Genomic DNA, 22904 nt, shown 5'->3' on the forward strand with positions numbered 1-22904 from the left:
TGAAAGCCATTCCTTCATTCATTGTATTCCAAGTGTCTTAGGGCATGGTACGTTTCCCTGGAACAGCAGATAGATTTGAATAGCACCAGGCTAATTGGTCATTCAGTTCTTAAAATTTAAAGAAGAAGTCACTTCTATCAATTATATAGGTTGTTGCATTGAAATGCAAAGCACTTTGCATGGCTCATAAAGAACTGGCATAGGCAATTGATTCAGGAAGCGACTTAAGCTTAAGTGGCTGTCTGATTGCAGCATTTAGTCGTTCAATGAGGAAATTAAGAGGGAAAACTCGTTTCCGTACTTCTGCTTTTGTACTCCACTTAATTGTCTCGTGAACTTTTCCAGCCCGGCGTTCTCCATTCAACCGATGGGCAGTAAAGTCCCCTGTTTAGTTGCCGTGAAATAATAAATCCAATAATACACACATTAGCTGCACCACATTTGCCGCTTAACAGGGGCTCAGCTAAAAAAGGAAGTCAGATTCCCCAGTTTTTCCCTTTTTTGTCTCTCTGGCTGCAACTCGTTAAGCCACTCAACTAAAAGACTAATCCACTTATTGGCGGTTGGACCGAAGTAAGTACAGAATACACAGCACTGGAGCTGCAGAAGTTCGATTTTAAGACTTGCATAAGAAGTTGCTGGAAAAGTGCAGCAAATTGTTTTAAAGTCTTCCAAAGGACGAGTGCAGTCGCCGGGCTTAAAAAAGTGAGTTGAAAAATCACAGGGACCCACAGCGAGTTTTTCATACCTGGTGCAGAATCTGTACATCTTTGGACGGGTTGATGTTATTGGCAACAAAGAGATGGCACCGTTACGTCAAATTAATTAAACTAATTGAGTTTGAAAGGTAACGAACCGAGTAAGCGATGCGACACAGAGCAGAGGTGCAAAAATAAAAGTTTGAAAATGTGCCGAAGTCGTTACATACGTTTTTCACGCCATGCTCGTTTTCAAAGTGAAAAAACGCGATTACAGTTTGCATCCAAATGAAATAGGTTATCAGAGGTGGAAATTCTTGACGTGTTAAATAGAGAAAAGCGAGGCGGTTTTCATAGAAATGGAGCTTCGTTTCAGAGTAATTAAATAAAAATGCTCCGGGTGTAAAAAATCTAGTGCGGCATGTTTATAAATTAGATCTGCATAGTATATATTAAATCAGCGATAGCACATGTTACATTTCTCTATATCATTTTTTCAGCCTGTGTGAATATTCTTAATGCTTTATGTTTGCATATCCACTACCAATTAACTATATATTTAATAAATCAATTTAGCCAAATAACCATTCACTTTTTCTGTAATTATGCCAGTTACTCGTAGAGCAAAACGGTTAACTAGATTCGTTGAAAAGTTTCGAATGTCACATACAAAAACCAGTCACGCCCACATTTATCAATAAATATTTCAATTTTAATTGGAATACATTTATTTGGCCACTATCTACGACCATGCCCACTCACCACCGCCCATGAAGATGAAAGTGAGCAAGTTTGTTAGCAATCGCCGTGTGGCCACTATATCTACCTTCCAGGGTATGTGATAGTTCTCCGCTGTTTTTAGTTTCACATTTATGCATATTAAATGCCAATTTTCAATGGCGGCAATCAAAACATAATATTTACTAAACAAATACTGCAACATATTTGCAAACTTTGCACCTCTCCAGAGATTTTACCTTCCAATTAGTTGCTGAAAATGGATGCACCAAATTGTCATATCGATTGCCATATGTGAGTATTTGATGGCTGATGATTCCACACACAGGCCCCAGGAACACCACCCCCTCCCCCCTCGCATTAATTACGATCCCCCCAATTGCCTGTGGGGAAATCAGCAGCGCATATTGTCGCTGGCAAAAAGTAAAATGAAAGCCACGGAAGAAAGGAAACCGAAATTGAATTTCGGGAGCAGTTGTCGCAAAAATGCTTTTAACGCGAGCCAAATGCGTGAAGTATACGATATGAGTGGCCGCCAAAGGGAAATGGGTCCTCGAGCGCGTATCATAATTAATGTTAATTGCCTGATTGAATGGGAGATGGCAGGCCCACGAATCCACGTATGCACACATACATATGCACACAATGACAATCCCAATTTCCAGCTCCATTCTGGCGCCATTATTTCGTTTCCGCTTCAGTATTAAGTCGCCGGACTGACAGTCAGTCTCCTTTTCGGTCCGTTTCAGGTGTCCTGGTTCAGGCTGAATTGCCGGAAACTTTATTGGAGCATATTGCGCTTGAATAAACATTGGAAAATGTGTGCTCATTAAAAGGATCTCAATTGCAATGAATGCTTTAAATGAGTTAAGCAAGGAATTTCGATATTCCTTGAATATTTGAATTGAATTCATATAACAAACCGTTTGTAATTTACATTTACATAGTCAATGTGCTTAGTTAACCAACATGCAGTGATTGTGTTTGTAAAGGAACTATAATAGAAGATGGCTTCTTGGCTTGCAACAGCAATTAAGACCACGTGCATTCTAGATGATCGAGGCAAGTTCGCATAAAGGCGGCTTGAACGAGCAAACAACGTGGCTGTTTCCCTTATTTTTAGTTTACGGCCCGAAGGTCGCTCTTCTCCACATATGGAGACAAGACGCAATGTTTGACACGTTTGAAAGATAAGGCTAGAGCGTCATTATGCGAGAACAAAGGTCCTGGAAACCGAATTGCGCTCCTTGGAGGCCATTAAATGCGGTGTGGTGCAGAGGGGGGGCGTGCATACACACATGTGCGATCTGCGGAATGGGAGAGCGATGCGATGTTTGACGAGTCAGTGCACCTGCACTATGTGCTAATTACTTATTTATAACGCCCAGATTACACGACACAAACACAGCCTGCTCAGCAAGCTCGGTGCAAACTCATTGCATACTTTGCGGCGGCCCGGCGGCTAAATGTTCTTCACTTGGAGTGCAGGCAGGATTTCGAGACGGGACTCGAGATGTGGGCCTGTGTGTATGTGTGTGTGTGCTGGGATGGGCTTGGGGATTTGGGTATTTGGAATGGGGAATGTGGAGTGGGGAGTGGGCTGTGGCTAGGCGAGCGGCGGGAATTTCTGCCAGCTCTGCAGACAGCAATCAATCTGGTCGAGCTGCACTTTCATCCACCTCAGTGAGCCAAAATCAGACCCAATCAGTTCCCAATTGGCCGTGTAATGTGGTTCTTTTTATTTTTTGATAGTTTGCCTCAAGTTTCTACCTCTTTTCGGCTACGTGGCTAGCTGGCTACGTGTGCATTTTAGCCAAGTGCCTCTGAGTGTTTAAACAAATTTCGCAAAAGACTCTGGACTTTGTGGGGTAAATCTACCTGGGATATTTGCACAACTTTCCGCCTTTTAAGGAATGCTCTGTACATATTTAAGAGCCATTCGAATGGAAGGCTCTTGAGCAGAGATGGGATTTAATTCTGGCAAAGTTAGAGCAGTGACAGCCAAGTGAAAAACAGTTTATCCACAATCAGGCGAGAATTCTTTGACGCTTTTGGACAATCCGACTGTCTGTCTAGTTAAGCTCAACTTGCCACTGGCAAAACACTCAGGTGTGAAAATGCCACCACCCCCTTCGCATTTCCCGTTGTTTTTCCCTGTTTCTGTCACTTTCAGTGTCTGCCACATCGGGAAGTGCAGCCAAGTTTCGAGTTCATTTTTGCAGTGCCAACGAAATTAAAAAACAATACACTCCACACTTATGCAACTGACAGGCGGCATTTGTGTATTGTTCTGAAAATCGTTTTATTGTTTTCGAATTTTAATTGACTAATGGCTCTTCAATGCGCATGCAATGAGCACAATGAATTAATGAGCATTATTTAAGATAGTAAGTAAGCAGCGACAAACTGCAGTAAGTTCGGTAATTTCATGAAGATATCCTAATAGTTTCATTGAAAATTTAACTGTCTTTACGCCACATACACCACATTTTTCAGGCGACCACAGTGGAAAATCAAACTAACGCCAGCCCGTTGGCTCTCCATTCGGCATACCGTTTTCACCTTGGCTTGTCATGTGAAATATTTGCCCAGGTGTTGAATCTCCATTTCCATGCATTCGGCTGCTTCCTCAGTATCTGCATGCCCCGGAATTTCACTTTTCACAGCAGACACCGAGGAAACTCCACTCCGGTAATCCCAGCACCTAACGCAATGAATTCTCCGGATTTTTCTTTTGGCGGAGTTCGGGTGGGTACAACCAGGTGAGGTCGAAATTGCACAATTCACAACAGGAGCAGAGAACAGCACTGAAGTAAGAGTCGAGACACAGGTAATTTATTGCCATCGCTGCCAAAGTGAAACATAAAACGACGTCATTAAGTTATGTCGGCAAGGCGCAAGGCTTGGGCAAAAAACCGTGTTCCAAGTCGAGGGAAATGGTCTTGGAGAACGCGAAGCCATACTGTTGCTTTTTGCTCAATTTTCACCTTTCCTACACATTTCCTTTCGATTTCAAGTCATTTTTCTTTCGGTATCCCGGTAAATGCAATGAAATTCAACGCATCGATGCGTTGATAGTGATAGCAAGCTGTGCCTGCCGATAAACTAGCCTAGTAACATATGCTCGTAAATAGAATCAACAGAATAGAATGGTAACAGTATATAAGCACTTCATTTAATATTATATTTGTAAGAAAACAATAAAAGGGTAACTTTAATAATTAAGAAACTAAGGGCACATGCATACGAGTAATATCAAATTTTTTAATTTTGTACCTCACACAATATACATTTACTATTATTTGATACTCCATACACTTTTATAAACAGAACATGGCAGAGAGCACAGTCAAATGTGCCCCGACTAACATATACCCTAAAGGAAGTGGGGGATTAATCTTAAGCTCCACCGAGCGGCGGCTAAAGTAATTTCTTATAACTTTTAAATGAACAATCCAATTAGAACATATTCATAATCAAAAATAAAAATAGCATTTAGTCTCTCGGAAAATCTGTCAAAACATATAAGTTCCAATTCAGATATATACACTTTTTTGTGGGCGCCACAGATTTTTGTTGGTGGGTGGCATTGTTTAAATCAAACATAAGTCATCTTTGAAATCTGTATACCCATTTTAATATCCTAAAGTTCTTGAGTTTGCGAACTGTCAAAAGGAGGGGCGGAAATACATTGCCGGATCAACTTGGTTAGTAAACTATTTGTTATGCAGGAATCAATGTAAGCATTTCACCCTGGCGACGGGGACAAACATATTTTGTCATATATCGATCGAATGGTCTAAATAAACAAATCGACAACATTGGAGATGTAGAACGGGCCAGAAAGTATATTCAATTTGGGAAACTCTTAAAGCCGGAATGCATCAGGCCGAAAATGCAATCGATAGTTGCTCCAGGGAAGTTCTTCCCAGATTGGCGGAATCGTAAATTAGTTCTAGTGAGTGGAAAGGCAACTTTTCTCTCATTCAAAGCCATTAAAAATGCAATTGTTAAAAAAGAGCTGGTAGCCAGGTTCGCTGCACTGTGTTGTCCTTATCCCGGCTTCAGTTTTGGCCTCATTGTGTCAATGTGGCAAATTTTGGTAGTGCGCACTCTTGCAAGTTCTCCACATTTCCATTCCGCCGTGGGCTGCTGCGGTCATTTCAAAAGTCAAATGTCGAGTGCAGCTCCATTGGGGTAAAGTTTTATGCCAATCAGCAAAGGCCAGAAAGAAATTTAAATAAACGAACAAAAAACTGGTGCTCTTCTCTAAAATCGCCAAAATTGTTTGCTCTGTTTTAACTGTTTTAAATTTCCACGGGGAACGAACTGTTTCGCATATCGCTGTGAAAATAATAAATGAATGCGAATTGTTTTATCTCAATCGCAATGCAAGCGTTTCGTTCAATTGGCCAAAAATCAGCAACGTGATTTTTTGACAGTTTTCACAGCGAGCCAGAGTGCCGGAGAGTTTTCCTCGATTTTTCCACCGCTTTTATTCTCTCTGTGTGGTTGATTTTTCGAGTTCTGGTTGTGAGTGTGTTAATTGTAATGACTATAACATTTTTATGCACTTTCCAGCATATGCCGTTGTCACGAATGCAAAAACTGCGGCCAATTGTACACAGAAATTTGCCATCGGAGTCATTCGTGTGGGTCACATTTCGTATTTGACTTTTAGATTTGAGCGGCAGTCAAATGGATAGATAACACGTTTATTGATCCGTTGAAATATTGCACATTTCAATCAATTTACTGCAACGTTTGCGGCTTCTCTGGCGCAAAAAGCAAACTCCATTCCGCTTTAATTGAAAAGTTACTTTTTTGCAGTTTATTTTCAAACAACTTCAGCTTTGCCAGTGAAATGTACGACAAAAACTCGTAACTTTTGGTCTACTTGTCTGTTTTTGTGGATGTGCAGCCGAATATATATATAGTGCTTTTATGAAGTGATAAATGGCATTGCATTTAACGAGAAAATCAAAAAAATATATCATTTATGCTATGTGCATTTATATCGTGAGGCTAAAATGTAGCCTCCATATTAAAGTCGTCCTTAATCCAAACAAAGGCCACGGCACAACTTCCATTACCTACTCTAATATTTAACGCAGCAATCTCTGGGCAGAACAATATCCTTCCAATTTGCCCAACCACAATCCGACTTTTCCTCCTCGAATTCACCGCAAAAACAAAAATAAAGGAATTGTCATTTTCCTCTTGGCCATTGCCATCTTCCGCGGCTTGGCCCTCTTATGGCCATATTTTGTAGCCGGGCCAGCTTAGGTTATGGAATTTATGATTAAACAAGTTGTCAATATGCCGGAGACCAACTATTAGCCGAGCAATTTTCGGGCAGCCCGAGGTGGAGATGCGGATACAGATAAAACTGCTAAGCGGTCCTGGCTAAATCGATTCCAGCGCGGGTTTAGGACCATTTACGCGCGCCACAACTTTCTAAGCCAGAAATTATATGAGCTTGTCGCCGGAGGGACGAGGCGCAAGTGGGCGGAAGAAGAACTTTGGCGACGGCTTCCCCGGTTTCCGTTGTGTGTGTTTTTTGGCCGAAAATTGCATTTCTATGCAAATGCCATACAGTCAATGACTTTGTCACGACTTTGTTAGTAGTTTGCCTGGCGGGGAGAAAGCACCATCGCCGAGCAGGGCGAAAAGATTTGTGAGTGCCGGACAAAACTTGGCTGGTGATCAACAGTTAGGCCAAAGTTAGCAGCCGTTAAGTTCTCTCGCTGGCACTTTGAGTCGCTCGTAAAGCACAAAGCCAATCACCATTAGTGTAATCGCCTTTGGTATTAAGCATTATCGAGTAGTCCCGGGCCAACACCTCCTCCCTTCTCCCGTTCCCGTTCCCGTTCCCAATCCCGTTCCCTTGCCCTTTCCGATTCCGATTGCGATTCCATCTAAGCCACTTCAAGTCTCAGCCCTAGTTTGTCGCTAGTTCGGCCCGCATAAATTAAACAGGGCCAAAAAGGGGAACCGGAACCCGTGGTGGTAGGTGGTCTCTTTGATTAAGCCCTTAAGTTTGCACTTGCCGGTCGGTTGGCCTGTCGGTCGGGCAGTCGGGAAAGGCGTCAGGTTGTGGTTCTGATTCGGATTCTGTTTACTGACCATGCTAATCACAAAGGCTGAATGCCGACTGCCTCATTGTTCGTGAGTCCGAGTCTGCGGATGTGCCTTCATTAAGGTGGCTTGCCGGAAAATAATATACGAATGATTGAATGCTCCAGCGAACCAATAAAACAAGTACGACACAGCTCGGCACACTGGAATGGCAACTGCAGCACGGTACTACGACAATAATTCAAATTTTATGATTGAGTGGGCAGACAGAACATCTGCATGACAAGTATAAATAATGTAATCTGTGTGCTGGCAACTACATAGGTGCTTAGTAATTATGCCTATTTAAATAGTTGCTTCTGCAGCACAAAGAATCCGTTGTGTTATATGCAAATAAGTAGGTATTCAATACAAACATGTATAAATAAATACGAATGTAAATATACAGGACACACACCCACATCCTCGCAGCATATTTAATCATAATGCCCGATGCGATGATGTCACACTCGTGGCATCAGCACTTGGAGAACTCCAAGCAAACCAAGCCGAATGTGGATGAAGATGATGCCATGTTGCCTTTCCCATTTGCAGTCATGTCGCAGCAGATCAGTGTTCAAATCCCTCCCAAGCTGGCTGGCTTATCGATTGGTTCCAGCTTCCGACCCCTTCGACATTCCGCACAGTTTGTTTGCCTCGCCAATTTCACTGCCATGGATGCAATTTGCGTTTTGCATTTTAATGATGTCATGTGGGATGTCGAAGCAACTCCCCGCTCTGCAATTCTAACACACTGGCCGCATGTTCGCAAAGTTTCGAATGGCAGTCACCTCAACCAAACCACGCTCCAGTTACGATGTCTGCATTGAATGGCGTTTGTCAATTTAAATGCAAGTAGCTGACGGGGAAAAATCGACATACTCGCCACTGTCGTTCGTTGGGGTTGGGATTGAATTTTCAAACTAATTTCGCCGCTAAGTAGGAGCGATTTGGACAGCTGAATTGATTGGCATCGCTGGTTTATTTATAACATAAATCTAATGGAAAAACTTTTCAATCGCGTTGATTGACCTCACCACGCCCACATTCAAATGGACAAACAGCCGTTTCCAGGACACAATCCTTTGATGTGTTTTCCATTTCCTTGTGTGGGCACTTGGCTTGCCGTGCTGCTGCCAAAAAGGCAAAAGGAAACGTTTTCAGTTCAAAGTTGTTTCTGGTTTTATTCGCTCGAATTTTCCACTCTCGAGTTCCTCACACAGTTTTCCCAATCGCCCTTGGTCATTTTCCGAGCGTTGTGTTGTTTTACCCCCCCATTCCCCGTCCATCCGCCAAGAATGCAAAACGGACAAAAAGTGAGTGGCAAGAAGTTGAATTTATTTTGATGCAGATTTGTTTGCCTATTTGTTTGATTGGCTAGTGTTTTCTGATAAAAGCTTTTCGGCACCGGGCATTTCCATCTCTATGAATTCGGCCCACGGCCAATACGTTGGAAATCCCATTTTCCACAGAGAAACATTGGGACAACAACGTATTTCATTTTTCTGCGAGGCGAAATTGCATTAAAGATGAGAAACTCGCTTGATCTAATTGATTACTTAATGGCTTTACATAAAGAATTAATTGTTCAAAGTGGTTTGTTGGAAGTCAAATAAAAGTATTTTACTATTTGCTATATGTTTCGTCATTCAATCGATTGATGCTTAAATATGCAGTGGATTGGTTTGGATTTGGATTGCACATGCTTTAAAGTGTGTATTAAGCCCTGCTTTAAAGTCGCTCTATTTTTATGCATTTCATTTGGCCCGCTCAACCGAAAATTCCGATGGCAGATGTCCCAGGCTGCCTCCAAATTTGATTAACCTGGCTGGCTCACAAAAAGTTGCTTGAACTGTGAACTGTCTGTCATGCTCATGGCAAAAGAACGAGGGGCGTAAGGACGAGGAGATTTACGAGAAGAGCGAAAAGTACTCGCCGCCGTCAAGGCTTTTCATCCTCAGATTCCAGATTTCCTCGGCTGTCGTGAGGCTCTCAGGATCCAACAAAGCCGGGAACATTGCACGCAGTCTGTAATGGCAATGGCAATGGCATCACGCATTCAATTAGCCAAAGTGCAGAGCGGCCCGGAGTGCGCCAAACGGTTTTCCCAGCCGATTTTTCAAGCCCAAGCTGAGCAGCACTTTAAGTAACGCGAAAAATGGCGCAGCTCAGCGAAAGAGTTGTCTGCAAAAAATTAGGCACGAATTGTGGGCAATTTGTCGTGGTCTCTGAACGCGGTCTCCACAAACCCCCACCATCGTGTGTGTGCGCAAATATTTTAACTTTTCCGGATTGTTTTGGGTCATGTGGGGGGCACACAGACTTCGACTAATTGTTGCAATGCTCGCGGCAATTTGTTCCTCTGCGGTTCTGTTTGCACCTTTTTGGTGGCAGCCCTCCTGGTTTTCCTGGCCATTTTCCAACTGTCAGGGCGACTTTATTTTCATTTCGCTTTTTATTTCTGCTCGTCCTGGCGCCGACTAGCCGCCCTCCACTTGTGTACTTTCTTAGTCCTTTTTAATTGCCAGGATTTCTGCTCGAAGCCGACTTGCAGCTGCAGTTCTCCCCTTCATTTGAATGCGCTCGAAATGTTTCCGACTTGTTCGCAACTCGGCGGGCCAAATCCTTAACCACCTCCAGCTCCAGTCAGCATAAATGCCGCCCGCGGTCTGTGTAATCGACTTCTAATTACTTAAGCCAGTTGTGTGTTTAACTATGCAGCATAATGGCGCCCAATGCTGCTGTAATTATTGAGACCCGGAAGCTGAACGAATTCGGTCTGCAAATGTTGAGCTGAGAGAGCTGGGAGCTGGGAAGTTGGTGAAACAAAGGGCTAATACCAGCAGAAAAAAGACAGTGAAAAGAAAGCTACTTTGAATGCATTAAAGCACTCATTGCACATGGAGTCGTCTACATTAATTAAAGTTAATTTGAGCCACTTGTCAGTTAGTTACTGCTCTTATTTCATCGATATCATCGCACTGATTGGCGCACAGTAAACAAAGCAATACCTGAATTTCTATAGATAAATGATAAGGCATTTCCTAAAATGGCTGCGCCAATGATATAACAATTTGGATTTTATCCTGGCTCCATCCTTACATATATCCTTATATCCTTGTCGTCTTTGTATCTCTTGGCTGAATGCCAAAGGGAGAGTTTTCACCTGCAACATGCCTACTCAACTGGCAACCTCGTTGATGGGATGGGGATGAGAGAAATGCCTGTCTTCTCACTAATAAACCGTAATAAACTGATGTCCTTTGGGCTGTGCACACATATACCGCCCGCCGTCTCCCTAACTGCGCTCCTTTCAACTGGGCTAATACCCGCCTTTCTCCAAAAGAATACGACAAACATTTAATCTGCACACAGACACGCGCTGAAACTTAACGGCGAAGGCAGCAGCAGCAGCAGGAGGAGCAGCATTTCCTCGCTTTTCCGGCTGCAGTCAGAAAAGCGTAGCGAAAAGACGGGGAAAATGTGGCAGAATGGGGGGACAGGGGACTGGAGGTCCTGTGTAAAAATTATGCGCCTTGTTTGGCGTTTTGGCATCGCTGCCAAGCAAAATACACACGGCAGATGATTATGAGATCACTTTGTGTATGACTTGCTGCGAAAGCAGATCCTTTTACCTTAACTCCTCAGCCTCCCCCTCACCACCTCTCACCATGACCACCTGCCATGTCCTGGCTTTAATAAAAATAAATGTTTCTTGTTATAATTTCTTACACGTCTCTCGCAATTTCCTCATCGCTCTTCTTGTGTCGTTTTCCCATTCTTCGCCTGATTCCTTTGTTTTATTTTAGAGGGTACCTGTAATTTGTAGGGGTATGTTGCATTTGGTGTGATTTTCACATACACTTATGATTAAATGACATTTTACGAGATACTTATGTCACTTATTTCTAATTATGTAAAGGGGACTCTATTCCACCCGAGTTTTTGTTAACTCTTTTATTTTGTAGTCCATGGTACCTCGGAGTCGTGGCTCTCCACTTTGAGTTTAACGTGTGTTTATCTTTGCCTCACTGGCGCTTTGAAGACCCCGCGTAGTGGGGTTGACCAGGTGCAGGAAGGTCTAAAACGAAGGGAAAGTCCCACCCCCTTTCCCGTGCCTTCCAGCACTTGTCTGTCGCTAGCTTCCTGTCTGCTCCATTGTGCCGGTGAGACGTCTGCCCCTCACCCACCCCCTCATCGGTGGCGGGAGAGGGGAAGGAGGTCCTTTGCGAAAAGGAAGAGTGCATAAAATATTAATCATTAAGGGCGCGGCGGTAATGAAAATACATACTAAAACATAATGCATACATTTTGGGCTAATAATGTTGAGGGATGGTGGTGGCCCTGCCATAATGATGGATATTATACCGCCTGCTGGTTGTTGGTTTATGGTGATTGGAGGGCAATCAACGAAAGTCAGGTGGCCGCAGTGACCTTGTGCTTCGAGTGCCACTTCCCATTTGGATATCAACTGATTATAATGAATAGGAAGTCAACAACTGCCATTTATTTGGTTTTTTGACATTAATATACCTGCTAGCCAAAGGGGCACGCTGAACTCCCCTATAAATCCAATAAATCCAATTGTTCAACCTTCTCAGTTAGGGGATTGCTTTCTGAAAGAGTACAAATAATTTATAGTGCTTCAATTAAGGGGCTTACAGTTTCTCGAAATTGAGAATACTTAAGACAATCCTTAAAATTAAGGTAAAAAAACTCATTAATTCGAATACAAAAATAGCAAATCCCCTGAGATAAATCCCAAAGTTACACCCAATGGCCACCCCACCTCTAGAATTGAGGGGATTTGTTGTACGTCATTGGCATGATAAAAATACCGCAGACAGCAGACAACCGACAACAGAATTGACTAGAAATTTATTTTAAAGTCTTGGGCTTGGAGGCGTGTTAGCCCTGTCAGATGTCGTTACCAGCCAAATTACAGCAACAACAAGGTAATTGAGGGAGGCACGGTGATGTGGTAAGGAAAAAACAGCAAAGTGTGTGCTGTTGCCAGTTGCCTAAACGTCCTCAGTAATTGACACTTATTGGATAGGCCACCGCCATTAATCAAATCTGCGAGAAAAATTCCGAAGGATTCTCATTAGCCAGCGCGGGCCATTGGCCCAAGAACATTGGCCAATTATTGGATTTTAAGGACACCAGCGAAGAGGCTCCATCATAAAACTTAGACTCTGTGGCACCACTCTTTTGGCCCGACCTTGAACTTTGTGTCGCCATTGCGTCGCCCATAAGCGTCAACAGCAAGAACATCAACAACTAGCTGGAACTTTCCACCGTAGCCAGTTTCACTTTTCGCGTTACCAGTTTTTATTCGCAACTTTTACTGCTTCCTTCGCCGTTTTTACCCACTTGTTTACGCAGTTTATGTGTTTTCTTCTTTTTAATTTTATTTCGATTCAAATTAAAGTGTGCTGGCTGCACTCGATGCTGCAACTGCAGTTGAAACTTTTACTCTCTCTGGAATTTCCCCTTGTTTTATTTTCGTGTATTTTTCTGTTTTGCTCATGTTGATTTTCATCGCACCCCTGAGCTAAAGTTTTGGACAATTTTATTGCAGCTCTGTGGTCTTTGTCATTAAATGGTGGCGGTAGTCCAAACTTGTAATGGCCTATAAGAAATGAACATGTGACATGACTGTATATGATGAGAATCAGATGAGAAATATATAATAATTAATAAAATTAATAATATGTATGATGAAGGTCATATTAGGTTTGTGACGCCTGCCGCGCACATTTAAATATAAAGATGAAATATAAGGAAGAGTAGAACTCAGCGACGAATAATTAATTAAAAATGAATATAAATAAGATATATGAAATTAAGAATAAAACTAACTGAAGAATATGAATGAGAAAGAATTAAGATGAAATAATAAATAGGATGCGATTCAAATTTAAATATTTGAGCGCGTGCGCCAACATGCACGGTCGGAGGGTCACACTGGACCGAGCAGTCTGGTCACACTTATATAGGCAAATGCCACCCAGACGGCGGGCACACTAAGTCCAGCCAGGGCCTATATAAGGCGGGCGTCTGTCAGCTATTAGTCACTCCGTAGCCGATAGCGAACGGATGAGGTAAGCCTGCCGGCTGGGAAGGCGGTGACGGTAGTGGTAGCTTCGGGGAAGGTACATTGCGGCGCGATGACCCGGTGCAAATGAAAATTATGGGGCGCTTCTGCAGCTTTGTCATGCGATTAATATTGTCGCTACCATAAAAGGTTTAGGCGCCGCAATAATCGGCTGGCAAACGACCACTATACTCTTAATAGAAGACAACCGAGGGACCTCATTGTAAGTGTAAACGTTGATATTTGGTGAGGATTTCAGAGAGAACCTAGGCGAAGTCGCCCGGAGCGGTTTCCCTGTGTTTGATCCAGATTCCTATGGCATTCTTATCGGTCTGACTGAACCGCTTTAAATTTTGAGCATTCTGCCACTGCTATAATGCAAGATTACTGCGCAATTCGAAAATTAAAAGTCTCATGGTCTCAAATTGTTCGTTTTGGTGTAAAATTTGTAAAGTTTTAGCCCGATCAGATAATGTTTAGAGGTGCCTTTCTCAACCAAAAGTTTCAACGGCCAACGGGGATCCAAACCACAATTGTACATAAAATTTCACTATAAAAACAGACACATCACGCAAATACTTTTCTTCGTGTTTACTTAAACAGAAGACTTCTCGAAAAAGGTATAGTACAAATTGCCTTAGGTCGCCGCTTTTACGGCCTCCTCGATAGTTGTCGTCGGTTTATTCTGCTACTCCCTCAGTTTCATCGTCATGACTCAGTAGCCGCTGCTTCTATAGCCAGATTCACATCATCTGCCACAAAGTCATTAAAAGGCAGATCAACAGCGTCACACCAAAGACACTAGAATAACAAGATGCGTAACGGCCATACATTCGTTTGGCACTATGCAGACACTTTTTTGTGAAGGCAAAATTTGCTCTCTTTCCGCTCGCTCACGCTGAGAGCGTAAGAAATCTAAAAATAGAATTTGCTAGCTTGATACGATAACGCGTATATGTGTGCGTGTTGTGCTAGAAGACGATTTTCGGGGCGAAATCAATTCTGATCGATGAAACGAATTTACATATTTGGAGTTTTGGCCAATTTCGTAGCAATATGATGAAATAAAATAAAAATTCCCTGACTATTATAATTTTAAAGTTTTTTAAATTCGTTTGTTAAAATCGCCGCTCGAATAAGCTACCGTTTACATATTTATATTTTATTTTTATTTTATTTATATTATGTTATGTTAATTAATTATTTTTAATATATGTAATATTCGGTACCCAGGGAACACCACGGGGAGGCCATTACAATTGTAATGGGGTCCTATAATTATGTTTAATGTTTAACATTAAAACATTTCCATGTTCCCCAATTAAGTTATTTTTCTAACTATTGTTTTTTTTTTATATTTTGCGTCCATTTTTCAGTCGCCAATTATTTAAATATAGCTAATTTTTTTATTTATGAGATAGAATTCTGAGCTTAGCTTGCTTTTTTTGTCTATCAGCTATCATCACAGTCCACTTGCAATGCTTAAGAAGCAAAACTTTTATAAGTTTGTTTAACAAATCTGTTCTATGTCCATAACATTCATTATTTTCATAAAACCATAATGAGAAGGCACTACTTTCATTTGTGCACTTAATGCATTGCTCAACAATAAATTTTTTTATACACGTTTGTTTTTTATTATTTTTAAAAATATTTTCGACTTTGATGTGTATTTTGCAAATATTAAAAAATAAATCAAATGGTGCCTTTAATTTCCCGAAGTCCGAGTCTATTGAGTAGTTTTTGTCATGTATGAAAAGCTCTGATGGAGCTGTTAAATGCTCGGTTTCTTTTAAAATTACCGATCTGCATTTATCGCAACTGGATAGCAATATATCCAACAAAATATCTACTGAAAGTTAATTCAATGGGTACATCATTGCACAAAAAGTTATCTATATTTTGGTCAAAGTACCTCTCTCATTGTCTTGCACCATTTTGGAAAATGATACAGAGTATTCTTGTTGCTGTATTTCTTTTTTTTTTCAATGAAAGGCTGATATATTATCGAATCGAACTCTATTGGCAACATAACATCATCATCTGATTCGCAATTCGACTTTTGTGAAAATTTAAAAATGTGTAGAGATATGAGCTTGGCAATTATTATATTAAATTCGTTAACAGAAGGATTTCTGCAGTTACTACCTTTTGCTCGAACGCACGCAAATATATTTTCAAGGGGATCCTGGTTAACTCTACTAGTTAAAAAGAAAAAGTGGTCTGCGTGATCCTTAAAGAGATCTTCGACGAGTCCAAATATAGCTTCAGTAGTTTGGATCAAGCCATCAACACAATATATTTTATTCCCGTGATATTTAACGCTTTTTAGGTATTCCTGCATTTCCTTTTGTTTATTCCAAACTGCATTGTTAACTTGAAGCGCGCATTTCATGGGGTTTTTTTCAGTTAATACTCTGCTATTCAGGCAATCAAAGTAATCATTAACCTTTTGGACAAATGCAGCCGTAGAAGCTGCAACTTCGGAACTATTTCGATGTAATTGCTTGTTTTGGTTACCTGTCTTAATTGCCCCTGCAACAGTATGGCTAAGTGTCTGAGTTGCCAAACATACGCGCATTAGCTCAAATCTAGTTGGATTAACGTGGCTCCTTGTTAATTTAGTCATTCTCGTTACTGATCCATGATCTAATATTAGTAATATCTCGAATGACATCAAAATCAACTAGTCCGTCAGGGGTTTCAAAATTAGCTTTCAGAAAATTATTCCTTATAGACTTGAAAAGATGCGGAATGTCATAAAACATATAATATTTTTTATTATTTAAGGCAAAGTAAAGTTTCTCATTGGTGACTTCAAGTAGTGAGGTACATTTTCTATTGTTACCTCCTTGATCGTACACAACATCCCTTACTTTGAACCCAATTTTTTCAGCAAATAATAATGTTTTTATAAATAAGACTTTTTAAGCAAACGCCTTTTATATTCGTTTCGGCCACGAAATAGTTTATTATAAATTTCCATTTTTTTAAAATACCCCTAACAACAAATACGCAAATATGGCTTCCGATTTTATTAGTGCGATAATATCAACTGACACATTGTAAGCTAGGTTTTTTTTATTGCTACTTCATCACAAGCCAATATGCACTCTTTATCAGATGCATTCATTTCTTTAATAGATTCTTTAAGGTCTGAGTACAAACATTCGTTGTCTCCGGGCTGTAATTTTTTTAAGCTGTTTCACTTTTGCAAAGATGATGGACTTGGAAAATTTAATTTTAGCGAGTCTCTTTAAAACGTATATGTCGATGCGGACCTGTAATATATGCTCTGAGCAAATAATTTTCCGCAATCATTCCATCTTGTATTTGTGCCCTTTTTTTCCTTAATAAGCATTTTCGCCAATATTTTTTCATTTCCCGTTAAATTTATTTTATCTATTTCAGAATATATGTTTTTCTTAGACTTGGATTCCAACCTAACTAATTTTCGTTTTAGATTTGAGTTTTCGAAATAATAATAAAACGAGTTTTCGAAAATAATAAAAATGGTTCATGTTTAGCTATTGAGCTTTTTCAATAGCTGTTGCGAATAATAAAACCGAAGAAAGTTTGCTTTTATAACGACAGTTTTTATTTTGCGAATAGTTATTATTTTACGAGAGCGATAATCGAATGCGTAAGTTTAGTCTTTTCCGAAACACGAAGAATTGGCAACTGGCGGGCAGGCAGCCGAAATGCAGCGCCCAAGCTTAACGTAGGTGGCTAACAACAACAAACAAGGAATGAGCGCCGTACAGATAAATGCGTGCGAGAGCAGCGGTTTGCACTATGGGCATCGCAACTGCTACCACTGATTAATTTGACTTATAATATTAAAGAATATGATTAGTCTACTGCACAGTTTTGGCGGCTGCATGACCCAACAGTTCATTTACATACATCATATTAAGTCAAATGACTTAATAAGTATACTAAATAATTAAAGCAAATACAAAGGAAATTATTATAACTACTGTAATTTGAAACATAAATTTTCCAAAAAGAAAACATTACATTGAGAAAGAAATATTTCATAAAAATAATAATTAATTTTTAATTTCATAAAAAAATAATAATTTTATTAATACCTAAATAATAAAAATAATAATATTTCATAATAATAATTCAAAAAAAATAATAATACGTAGTAGAAAATAAAAACTATTAAAATAAATAAAAATATGAAAACTGTTTATTGCAAAAGTCATATCTGGAGGCACGAAGTGCGGACGCAAGCACTCAACAATCACTGCCTTATTAATTTTTCTCAAAAAATTTTCCACGCCCACTCTAACGCCCTTAAACCGGCGAACCGGTCACGCCGACACTTTGGAACAATTTTAAAATTTTTTCTCATTGAATCTATCGATATCCAAGAAAAACTATGAAATTTCGCGTTCGCATCCACACTAGCTGAGTATCTGATAGTCGGGCAACTCGACTACAGCATTCTCTCTTGGTCTATTTCTTAATATTCTTCTAGTAATCTAAGAAAGAATCAGAATACCTACCTATTTCGTAAGTATTTAAATAAGTAATTAGTAAGTTACTTGCTGTGTACAGTCAAATACCCTGGAATGTCAGCCTAGAAATCCTTGTATTTAACATTCATATAGCAAGTTCGAGCAAGAAGGCGCAATAGAAACAGTTATAGTAGATCAGCAGAATTAAGGCAGAGCAGCAGGAATAACGACAGCAGAACAGCAATGGAAGTAACAGCTGAATAAAAGCAGAACGACAATAGATAATGATAAATAACAACTAAATCACGCATATACAAAATATATATATCGATACAAAATTGATAATAATTAATAAAATTAATAATATGTAAGATGAAGGTCATATTTAGGTTTGTGACGCGTATCGCGCACATTAATATATTAAGATGTGTTATGAGGAAGAGTAGAATTAAGCGACCAATAATTAAATATGAATATAAATAAGAAATATGAAATTAAGAATAAAACTAACTGAAGAATATGAATGAGAAAGAATTAAGATGAAATAATAAATAGGATGCGATTCAAATTTAAATATTTGAGCGCGTGCGCCAACATGCACGGTCTGAGGGTCACACTGGACCGAGCAGTCTGGTCACACTTATATAGGCAAATGCCACCCAGACGGCGGGCACACTAAGTCCAGCCAGGGCCTATATAAGGCGGGCGTCTGTCAGCTATTAGTCACTCCGTAGCCGATAGCGAACGGATGAGGTAAGCCTGCCGGCTGGGAAGGCGGTGACGGTAGTGGTAGCTTCGGGGAAGGTACATTGCGGCGCGATGACCCGGTGCAAATGAAAATTATGGGGCGCTTCTGCAGCTTTGTCATGCGATTAATATTGTCGCTACCATAAAAGGTTTAGGCGCCGCAATAATCGGCTGGCAAACGACCACTATACTCTTAATAGAAGACAACCGAGGGACCTCATTGTAAGTGTAAACGTTGATATTTGGTGAGGATTTCAGAGAGAACCTAGGCGAAGTCGCCCGGAGCGGTTTCCCTGTGTTTGATCCAGATTCCTATGGCATTCTTATCGGTCTGACTGAACCGCTTTAAATTTTGAGCATTCTGCCACTGCTATAATGCAAGATTACTGCGCAATTCGAAAATTAAAAGTCTCATGGTCTCAAATTGTTCGTTTTGGTGTAAAATTTGTAAAGTTTTAGCCCGATCAGATAATGTTTAGAGGTGCCTTTCTCAACCAAAAGTTTCAACGGCCAACGGGGATCCAAACCACAATTGTACATAAAATTTCACTATAAAAACAGACACATCACGCAAATACTTTTCTTCGTGTTTACTTAAACAGAAGACTTCTCGAAAAAGGTATAGTACAAATTGCCTTAGGTCGCCGCTTTTACGGCCTCCTCGATAGTTGTCGTCGGTTTATTCTGCTACTCCCTCAGTTTCATCGTCATGACTCAGTAGCCGCTGCTTCTATAGCCAGATTCACATCATCTGCCACAAAGTCATTAAAAGGCAGATCAACAGCGTCACACCAAAGACACTAGAATAACAAGATGCGTAACGGCCATACATTCGTTTGGCACTATGCAGACACTTTTTTGTGAAGGCAAAATTTGCTCTCTTTCCGCTCGCTCACGCTGAGAGCGTAAGAAATCTAAAAATAGAATTTGCTAGCTTGATACGATAACGCGTATATGTGTGCGTGTTGTGCTAGAAGACGATTTTCGGGGCGAAATCAATTCTGATCGATGAAACGAATTTACATATTTGGAGTTTTGGCCAATTTCGTAGCAATATGATGAAATAAAATAAAAATTCCCTGACTATTATAATTTTAAAGTTTTTTAAATTCGTTTGTTAAAATCGCCGCTCGAATAAGCTACCGTTTACATATTTATATTTTATTTTTATTTTATTTATATTATGTTATGTTAATTAATTATTTTTAATATATGTAATATTCGGTACCCAGGGAACACCACGGGGAGGCCATTACAATTGTAATGGGGTCCTATAATTATGTTTAATGTTTAACATTAAAACATTTCCATGTTCCCCAATTAAGTTATTTTTCTAACTATTGTTTTTTTTTTATATTTTGCGTCCATTTTTCAGTCGCCAATTATTTAAATATAGCTAATTTTTTTATTTATGAGATAGAATTCTGAGCTTAGCTTGCTTTTTTTGTCTATCAGCTATCATCACAGTCCACTTGCAATGCTTAAGAAGCAAAACTTTTATAAGTTTGTTTAACAAATCTGTTCTATGTCCATAACATTCATTATTTTCATAAAACCATAATGAGAAGGCACTACTTTCATTTGTGCACTTAATGCATTGCTCAACAATAAATTTTTTTATACACGTTTGTTTTTTATTATTTTTAAAAATATTTTCGACTTTGATGTGTATTTTGCAAATATTAAAAAATAAATCAAATGGTGCCTTTAATTTCCCGAAGTCCGAGTCTATTGAGTAGTTTTTGTCATGTATGAAAAGCTCTGATGGAGCTGTTAAATGCTCGGTTTCTTTTAAAATTACCGATCTGCATTTATCGCAACTGGATAGCAATATATCCAACAAAATATCTACTGAAAGTTAATTCAATGGGTACATCATTGCACAAAAAGTTATCTATATTTTGGTCAAAGTACCTCTCTCATTGTCTTGCACCATTTTGGAAAATGATACAGAGTATTCTTGTTGCTGTATTTCTTTTTTTTTTCAATGAAAGGCTGATATATTATCGAATCGAACTCTATTGGCAACATAACATCATCATCTGATTCGCAATTCGACTTTTGTGAAAATTTAAAAATGTGTAGAGATATGAGCTTGGCAATTATTATATTAAATTCGTTAACAGAAGGATTTCTGCAGTTACTACCTTTTGCTCGAACGCACGCAAATATATTTTCAAGGGGATCCTGGTTAACTCTACTAGTTAAAAAGAAAAAGTGGTCTGCGTGATCCTTAAAGAGATCTTCGACGAGTCCAAATATAGCTTCAGTAGTTTGGATCAAGCCATCAACACAATATATTTTATTCCCGTGATATTTAACGCTTTTTAGGTATTCCTGCATTTCCTTTTGTTTATTCCAAACTGCATTGTTAACTTGAAGCGCGCATTTCATGGGGTTTTTTTCAGTTAATACTCTGCTATTCAGGCAATCAAAGTAATCATTAACCTTTTGGACAAATGCAGCCGTAGAAGCTGCAACTTCGGAACTATTTCGATGTAATTGCTTGTTTTGGTTACCTGTCTTAATTGCCCCTGCAACAGTATGGCTAAGTGTCTGAGTTGCCAAACATACGCGCATTAGCTCAAATCTAGTTGGATTAACGTGGCTCCTTGTTAATTTAGTCATTCTCGTTACTGATCCATGATCTAATATTAGTAATATCTCGAATGACATCAAAATCAACTAGTCCGTCAGGGGTTTCAAAATTAGCTTTCAGAAAATTATTCCCTATAGACTTGAAAAGATGCGGAATGTCATAAAACATATAATATTTTTTATTATTTAAGGCAAAGTAAAGTTTCTCATTGGTGACTTCAAGTAGTGAGGTACATTTTCTATTGTTACCTCCTTGATCGTACACAACATCCCTTACTTTGAACCCAATTTTTTCAGCAAATAATAATGTTTTTATAAATAAGACTTTTTAAGCAAACGCCTTTTATATTCGTTTCGGCCACGAAATAGTTTATTATAAATTTCCATTTTTTTAAAATACCCCTAACAACAAATACGCAAATATGGCTTCCGATTTTATTAGTGCGATAATATCAACTGACACATTGTAAGCTAGGTTTTTTTTATTGCTACTTCATCACAAGCCAATATGCACTCTTTATCAGATGCATTCATTTCTTTAATAGATTCTTTAAGGTCTGAGTACAAACATTCGTTGTCTCCGGGCTGTAATTTTTTTAAGCTGTTTCACTTTTGCAAAGATGATGGACTTGGAAAATTTAATTTTAGCGAGTCTCTTTAAAACGTATATGTCGATGCGGACCTGTAATATATGCTCTGAGCAAATAATTTTCCGCAATCATTCCATCTTGTATTTGTGCCCTTTTTTTCCTTAATAAGCATTTTCGCCAATATTTTTTCATTTCCCGTTAAATTTATTTTATCTATTTCAGAATATATGTTTTTCTTAGACTTGGATTCCAACCTAACTAATTTTCGTTTTAGATTTGAGTTTTCGAAATAATAATAAAACGAGTTTTCGAAAATAATAAAAATGGTTCATGTTTAGCTATTGAGCTTTTTCAATAGCTGTTGCGAATAATAAAACCGAAGAAAGTTTGCTTTTATAACGACAGTTTTTATTTTGCGAATAGTTATTATTTTACGAGAGCGATAATCGAATGCGTAAGTTTAGTCTTTTCCGAAACACGAAGAATTGGCAACTGGCGGGCAGGCAGCCGAAATGCAGCGCCCAAGCTTAACGTAGGTGGCTAACAACAACAAACAAGGAATGAGCGCCGTACAGATAAATGCGTGCGAGAGCAGCGGTTTGCACTATGGGCATCGCAACTGCTACCACTGATTAATTTGACTTATAATATTAAAGAATATGATTAGTCTACTGCACAGTTTTGGCGGCTGCATGACCCAACAGTTCATTTACATACATCATATTAAGTCAAATGACTTAATAAGTATACTAAATAATTAAAGCAAATACAAAGGAAATTATTATAACTACTGTAATTTGAAACATAAATTTTCCAAAAAGAAAACATTACATTGAGAAAGAAATATTTC

The 22904-nt window shown here is 39.4% G+C and overlaps 1 long non-coding RNA gene across 1 annotated transcript; it reads right to left on the bottom strand.

Annotated features, from left to right (window-relative positions):
- Positions 1-8093: 8093 nt before the first annotated feature.
- Positions 8094-13402, bottom strand: LOC27208554. Its single transcript, XR_001600925.3, has 3 exons — positions 12087-13402; positions 11845-12024; positions 8094-11777 (listed from the first exon to the last, which is right to left on the bottom strand). It is a non-coding gene; the product is annotated as an uncharacterized LOC27208554 (long non-coding RNA).
- Positions 13403-22904: the final 9502 nt, after the last annotated feature.

The sequence above is a fragment of the Drosophila simulans genome, chromosome 2L, assembly GCF_016746395.2.
Source record: "Drosophila simulans strain w501 chromosome 2L, Prin_Dsim_3.1, whole genome shotgun sequence".
Taxonomy (NCBI): Eukaryota; Metazoa; Arthropoda; class Insecta; order Diptera; family Drosophilidae; genus Drosophila; species Drosophila simulans.